The 7,636-nt window shown below is 40.8% G+C and overlaps 1 non-coding gene across 1 annotated transcript; it reads left to right on the plus strand.

Moving 5' to 3' along the window:
* The first annotated feature begins 5,965 nt into the window (after positions 1-5,965).
* On the plus strand, positions 5,966-6,074 carry LOC141625452 (small nucleolar RNA R71). Its single transcript, XR_012535232.1, has one exon. It is a non-coding gene; the product is annotated as a small nucleolar RNA R71 (small nucleolar RNA).
* Positions 6,075-7,636: the final 1,562 nt, after the last annotated feature.

Genomic DNA, 7,636 nt, shown 5'->3' on the forward strand with positions numbered 1-7,636 from the left:
CAACAAAATCAGCTTATGTCAAGGAGTAGGTGACATTGAACAGCCGAAAAGAAATGCATAGGCTACTCCTATTGGCTTCAAAAGAAGGCTGGTCAAAAGCAAAAGACAAGAAAAACTCGAGGGTCAAAGTGTAGTAAGTGAACTCAGCCATGTCCACAAGACCCGGCATTCCTGTCCCATTTAACAGAGACACAACAAACTCAAAACAACCTAATTTCTCTAAAGTTGGCCTGTGAAGAAAACGAGTGGCCTGAACTTTCATTTTTGCGACAAAGATAGCGAATTTAGCTCGCTGAGTAGAGGTAGAGAAAGTAACCTGCGGATAGTCAGGTATACTATCCGTAGTGTCCTCGATCATTAGCGGCGGACCACATGGCCGTTTGGCAGCTCCCTGACTGGACTGACCTTCGAACATCGTCTGCTTTCCTTTCGTCATTGTTGCTTCCTGCAAAATGAACAAATCAACAACTAGCTTCCTATAACCTTTAACAATGACGATTTATGAAAACCCGAAACAAAAATCAGAATTTGAAACGAAATTAGGGTTTTGAAAAATTGGGGAAAAGGGAATTAAGCACCTCCTAATTGCTAAGATGTCTTGAAAATCAAGGGAAAAGGATAGCAAAGTGTAATTAAAGCCTAAATTCGACAAGAAATCAACCCTAAATCGATTTTCCCCAAATCGATTTTTTCAACCCTAGGTAACAATGCTCGAGATTTGGGTATAAAAATTCAGCGAGAATCGAATTTAAAGGACGAAAATAGGATTAGAAACATACCTTTGATGAGAACTCGGGAATTTGAGCAAGAAAAAATCGAGATTAAGGGGTAGATTAGGAGGAAATCACGAAAAGGGAAGAACAAGGGTTTCTATTTTTTTTTGATTGAATGAGGATGAAAGAATGAATGAAGTATGAAATAGAACTTCCCTTATTAAGTTGCATTCTGGTTTCGCGCAGTGGTCGATCGACCATCTGACCCAGTCGATCGACCAGTCTTCCCTTAAAACAGCATCTGCCCGTTTTCTCGTCAGTCGATCGACGATGAACATGGTCGATCGACTGCTTGTGCTGGCAATAAATCTCAAATATGTCAAAAATTTATTTTTCCACTTCAATTTCCCGTCTCTCTCATGAACATTCAGTAAACCACCCTACGCACTCTGCATAAAATAAATTCCTGCAAAATTCTCAAAGGCGTACGTCTTTCAAACCAAGAAATTACTAATTAAAAAGAAATAACTAAAGCTCCTAATGCAAATTAAATGAAATAAAGCTATTAAGTTCCTAATTACAAAAATTTACAAGCTGGGTTGCCTCCCGGTTAGCGCTGGTTTAAGAGGTCCCGCACGACCTTTTTACCTCAGTTTGCAGCTTCTAAAATTGGGTCAAAGTCAAAGATTGACCGCCCAACGAAAAACTCGCACCGTGATAATGTTTCACATATTAGCCATTAACTTTGAACCTTTCTCCAGCAGAGGTCTCCAATTCAACTGATCCGAATTTTGTAAACGCTGTGACCGTATAGAGGACAGTCCACCTGGATTTCAGCATACCAGGAAATAAACGGATACGATCGCCAATATGAAATTCGCGCTTAATGATTTTCTTGTCGTGTCAGCGCTTCGTTTTCTCTTTGTAGATCCTAGCATTATCATAGGCCAGCAGCCTAAATTCCTCCAGCTCATTTAGCTGTGTCATACGTTTCTCACGAGAGAAGTTAGGATCCAAATTCAAATCACATATACCCCACCAATACTTACGCTCCAACTCAACAGGTAAATGACATGTCTTACCATAAATCAATCGGAATGGTGACATCCCAATTGGCGTTTTAAACGCAGTCCTATAAGCCCATAAGACATCATCTAACTTAAAACTCCAATCTTTCCGTGATTTAGAAACAACTTTAGCTAAAACTTCTTTCAATTCCCAGTTAGAAATTTCAACCTAATCACTAGTTTGGGGATGATACCCCAAACCTCTACGATGTTGGACACTGAATTTAGTCAATAAAGCACTAAGTTGTTTCTCTTTAAAATGCATTCCTCCAACGCTAATGACAACCCTAGGGACACCAAAACGAGGGAAAATAATCTTTTTAAACAGTTTAAGCACGGCCTTTGCGTCGCAATGGGGAGTAGAGATAGCTTCTACCCATTTGGACACATAATCTATAGCAACGAGGATATATTTATTACCTTGACTGCTCGGAAAAGCTCCTTGATAATCAATGCCCCAGACATCGAAAATCTCAACCTCTAGAATGCCTACCTGTGGCATCTCATGTCTCCTAGAAATATTCCCCGATCTTTGACAAGCATCGCACTCAGCAACAAAATTTCGACTATCTGCATGCAAAGTTGGCCAATAGAAACCAGATTGGAGTACCTTAGCCACAGTCCAGGACGGACCATGGTGACCACCATAGGTAGAAGAGTGGCAAGCTTCTAGGATATCCTTCACCTCCCATTGAGGCACACATCTCCGGATAAGACCGTCTGCGCATTCCTTGAAAACATAAGGATCATCCCAAAAGTATTGTCTAGCATCATAAGCGAACCGCTTCTTCTGCTGCCATGAAAGCTCGGGTGGTATCTTACCTGTCACAGCAAAATTAGCATAATCAGCAAACCACGGAGGTGGATAAGACCCCGAATTAGTAATAGCTAACAGACTCTCATCAGGAAAAGAATCATTAATGGGTAATGAATCCTCCCTTTCTGTCAGCTGCAGACGAGATAAATGGTCAGCCACCACATTCTCTGCACCTTTCTCATCTTTTATCTCCAAATCAAACACCTACAAAAGGGGTATCCACCTCAAAAGTCTCGGCTTTGCATCCTTCTTAAGAAAGAGAGTCTTCAGCGCTGCATGGTCAGTATAAACAACAACCTTAGAACCTAACAAATTTGATCGAAATTTATCTAAGGCAAAAACTACAGCTAGAAACTCCTTCTCAGTGGTATAATAATTGACTTGAGCCTCATCCAGAGTTCGGCTCGCATAATATATGGCATTCAAAGCTTTATTTTTCCGCTGTCCCAAAACTGCACCGATCGCATAATCGCTGGCATCACACATAATCTCAAATGGGAGGTCCCAATCAGGCGGCTGAATGATTGGTGTAGAAACTAGAGCTTCCTTCAACCTGTTAAAAGCTAAAAGGCACTCATCAGTAAACTCAAAGACAACATCCTTAAGGAGCAATTGTGTAAGTGGTTTAGCAATTTTTGAAAAATCCTTAATGAAACGCCGAAAAAAACCAGCGTGACCAAGGAAACTCCTCACTCCTTTAACATTCACGGGAGGAGGCAATTGCTCAATCACCTGCACTTTGGCCTTATCAACATGTATACCCTTATCAGAAATCAGATGCCCTAACACAACTCCCTCATTGACCATGAACTGATATTTTTCCCAGTTTAAAACAAGATTAACATCTATACAACGCTGCATGACTTTATCAAGATTAGCTAAACAACGATCAAAGTCAGTACCATAAACTGAGAAATCATCCATAAATAGGGATCTGAAAGAACCCTGAATATCCGTCTAGAAAACAGAAAAATTTGTTAGAAGCAAGTCTTTCAGTCATTTGGTCAACAAAAGGGAGGGGGAAGTGGTCTTTCTTGGTGGCGGCATTCAACTGTCTATAATCAATGCAAATCCTCCACCCTATTACAACTCGTGTTGGTATTAATTCATTTTTCTCATTTTTAACCACGATAGTCCCTCCTTTCTTCGGAACTACCTGAACTGGGCTAACCCACTTGGAGTTGCCAACTGTATAAATAATACCTGCATCGAGTAGTTTCATCACCTCAGCCATAACAACTTCCTGCATCTTCGGGTTCAACTTGCGTTGACCCTGTCTGTAAGGCTTGTGGCCTTCCTCCAGCTCTATCCTGTGCATACAGATATCAGGGCTGATGCCCTTAATATCATCAAAAGAGTAACCTAGAGCCTTCCTGTTTTTCTTAAGCACACACATCAAAGCAGAAAGCTGGTCATCGTTAAGCTTAGCACTAACAATAGCTTGGTACTGCTCCGTATCATCTAGAAAAACATACTTAAGATTAGGAGGAAGTGGCTTACGCTCTGGCACCTTTACCTCTACAGCATAGACAGAATCAGCTTCAATGGTATAGCAAGTGTTTACCAAATTCTCGTTGGCCAGGCTTAAGAGCATCTCATCTTCTTCCTCTGTGAGCTTGCAGCTCTCCATTGAGGCTACCAAAGCATCTGGCTCCTCAGCATTCCCCGCTGTACTACATGCACACTTATCTAAACGGGTTAGATCAGCTAAGGGATCCTTGGCTAAGGATTCCCTCCAGTTATAATTAACAGCCCTGTCAACAATATCAATGGAATAACACGTATCATCATCAACAGGCTCAGTAGCCTTGCGAGCAAGACTGAACTCAATGGTGTCATCCCCTACCTCTAAGGTTATAATTCCGCGTTTGACATCTATTACAGCCCCAGCTGTATATAAAAAAGGTCTACCTAAAATAATAGGTATTTGACTGTCCTCTACAATGTCCAAAACAACGAAATCGACAGGAATAAAAAACTTACCCACTCGAACGGGTACATCCTCTAAGACTCCTAAAGGTCTCTGAGCCGATCTATTTGCCATCTGAAGGGTAATATCGGTCACCTTAAGTCTACCAATATTTAGCCTTTCGCAAACGGAATATGGCATGACACTGACACTGGCCCCTAAATCACAAAGGGCCTTTCCAATTTCGTGGTTACCTATAGTGCAGGGAATTGAAAAGCTACCCGGGTCCTTTAAATTAGGTGGTATATTAATTTGCGAAAGAGCATTGCATTCTTCCACAAAAGCAACATTACCATCATCATGTAAATTTCTCTTACGATTCAAAATGTCTTTCATAAATTTAGCGTAAGAGGGTACCTGGGTAATTAGATCAATGAAAGGAATAGTTACCTCAAGGTTCTTGACCATCTCCAAAAAGTTACCAAACTTGCGCTCCAGCTTAGTATTCTTTAAACGCTCCGGATACGGGACTGCAACACTGGCCGTAGGATCAGTAATCTTCGGCTTCCGTAAGTTTAAAACCTCCGTCAAATCATCAATAAGTGTAGAATCATGCAGATTAGTTGACGGATTTGCGTCCTGCATTGGAGACCCAGTCGATCGACCATTGGTCTCGGTCGATCGACCAATCTGGCTGGGCATGAACAGTTTCTGATCAGAAACTTTTTCATCAAAAACTTCAGTCGATCGACTGGTAATGTTGGTCGATCGACCACATGTGCTGGACTCAATTAGTTTCTGGTCAGAAACTTTTTCATCAGGAATTCCGGTCGATCGACTGGTAGTGTTGGTCGATCGACCGCTGGTACTGGCAATAAAGTTCGTTTTCGCACCAGAAATTAAATTTTGCTTTTCATCTTTTCCCGAGTCTTCTCTTGGCTTACCAGGACCATCATAAGAAAGGCCACTTCGTAGATTAATGGCATTAATGGTTTCAATTGGCCCTTCACATCTACTTGAAGAATTGGCGACTTGCTTAACCTCTAAATTCTCCAATTGCTTCACAAAATTCTTTGTAGATTCAATCCCAGCTGCTTCTATTTTCGCGACTTGAACCAAAAGAGCTCGGATTGATTCTCTTAATTCCGCGGTCTCATCTGAGTTATGGGCAGGAATTTCAACTCTTTCCTTGGAAACTTCAGAGGTCTCGAGCTTCTCGAGACGGGCTGCAATAGAAGCTATGAGTGTCGTAACGGCATTCATTTCATCACTTTGCTTTCGCGAGTCTCCACGCGAACTTCCAAACTTAGCTCTATGGACTGCCATCACCTCAATAGTGTTCCAACATTTATTCTGACCGGTATTATTTTGGAACCTACCATTCGCAGCTGCGTCCAGGATAACTTTGTAGTCATCATATAAAGCATTATTGAATAAGTTGCAAAGGTACCACTGCTGGAAACCGTGGTGAGGGACAGACCGAACCAAACTCTTGAAACGTCCCCATGCTTCACAAAATTCCTCATCAGGTCCTTGCTGGAAATTTGTAATTTTGCTTCTCAAGGCATCAGTCTTTACAAGTGGGAAGTATTTTTTGTAGAAAGCCAACGCTAGAGATGTCCAATATGTAACTCCAGCTGCTACCCTATCAAGGTAGCGGTACCAATCTCGCGCAGAATCCTTCAAGGAGTATAAGAACATCATTCCCTTTACTTCATCCTGGGTCACCCGGTAGTGGGTATGGAACAGATGAGTCCTGTGAAAATTTCTATATGTTTCAAAGGATCCTCGTCCGGTAGACCAGCAAACTGATTTCGCTCCACTAAATCGATATAGGAGGAACGAAATTCGAATTGACCAGTAGTAGGGGTGGGTAAACCATATCCCTTTGGAACATGCTGCTCTTGTGGCTGAAGATTGTCATATATTGTAGTCATGTTCGCAAAACTGAGAGTACTCAAGTCTTCCTCTCAAAAACCTGTCTTCTAACTTTGCAAAAGCAAAACTAGAAGCAAGAGTAAGCAACGGCTTCAAGGAACCAAAGTTCCTTGAGACAAGAAAAATAAACTAAAAATAAAGCAAACAGAATTACACCGTCTCCCCGGCAAAGGTGCCAAAATTTGATATCGTCGTTTTGTATCAAAATTAAATTTATAAATCCAAACTAAAACTATAGCTAGTGATAGTAAGGGTCGAACCACAGAGAGACAAGATCAATTTTGTTTGCTATTTTCAGTCTATAAAAGTAACAATTAAGTGGGGGTTTGAATTTGTTTGATTCAGGATACTAATTGACAAAATAAAAAGTTTCTCAAATGAGAAAAAGAGAGATCAGGAACTACGGTTCACCATGGCTAAGGTCAGGTCAAAAAGAGATAGCGGAGGTCTTGTAACGGTCTCAAGGAACCAGAGCAAGCCTTTCGATCAATGCTCAAATTTAACCTTACGGTCTTCTAATTCCCTAGAATTTCTCAAGCTTTCGCTCAAAGGAAATTCCAACCTCAATGAAAGCCTGGCCTACTAATCTTTCAATCTAGCAAGACGGGTTTATCAAAGGGTAATAAGATCGATACGGAAAAATTCATACTAACAAAACAACCCTAATTTATGCCATGGCTCACCTCGTTCCCAATCAAGAAGATTAGCTATGCATGATTAAAACTAAAACAATTGCAAACTTAAAGACATATAAGGAAATTAACATGGTCGAAATTAAACTTAAGACAAAACATTAAAACAGAATTGCTTGAATAAAAACTAGTAACAACAAGAATTGAATTGACAAGAAATAAAAGAAGAAGGAAATTGTATTAAAGCTTACTAATCGATAGATGAACAAAGTAATTGAAATTGGAATCCGTCGTCTCACTTTCTTGTCTCCAAACTAGATCTAAATTTCAGTTCTTGAATAATAAAAAGTATAACCTAAATTATTCCTGCGTTCTACTGATAAACGATGCCCCAAAAGTTAATTACAATTGGGCTTTTAAAAGACTAAAACATAAAGTAGATCTCAGCCTCGCGGCCTGGTCGATCGACCAGCCAGTGCAGTGCAGTATCTCCTGCTGAACGTCCACGGTCGATCGACTGAAGAGGTTGGTCGATCAACCAACTGAGCTGTGTAGTGACT

This window comes from Silene latifolia, chromosome X (genome assembly GCF_048544455.1).
Source record: "Silene latifolia isolate original U9 population chromosome X, ASM4854445v1, whole genome shotgun sequence".
Taxonomy (NCBI): domain Eukaryota; kingdom Viridiplantae; phylum Streptophyta; class Magnoliopsida; order Caryophyllales; family Caryophyllaceae; genus Silene; species Silene latifolia.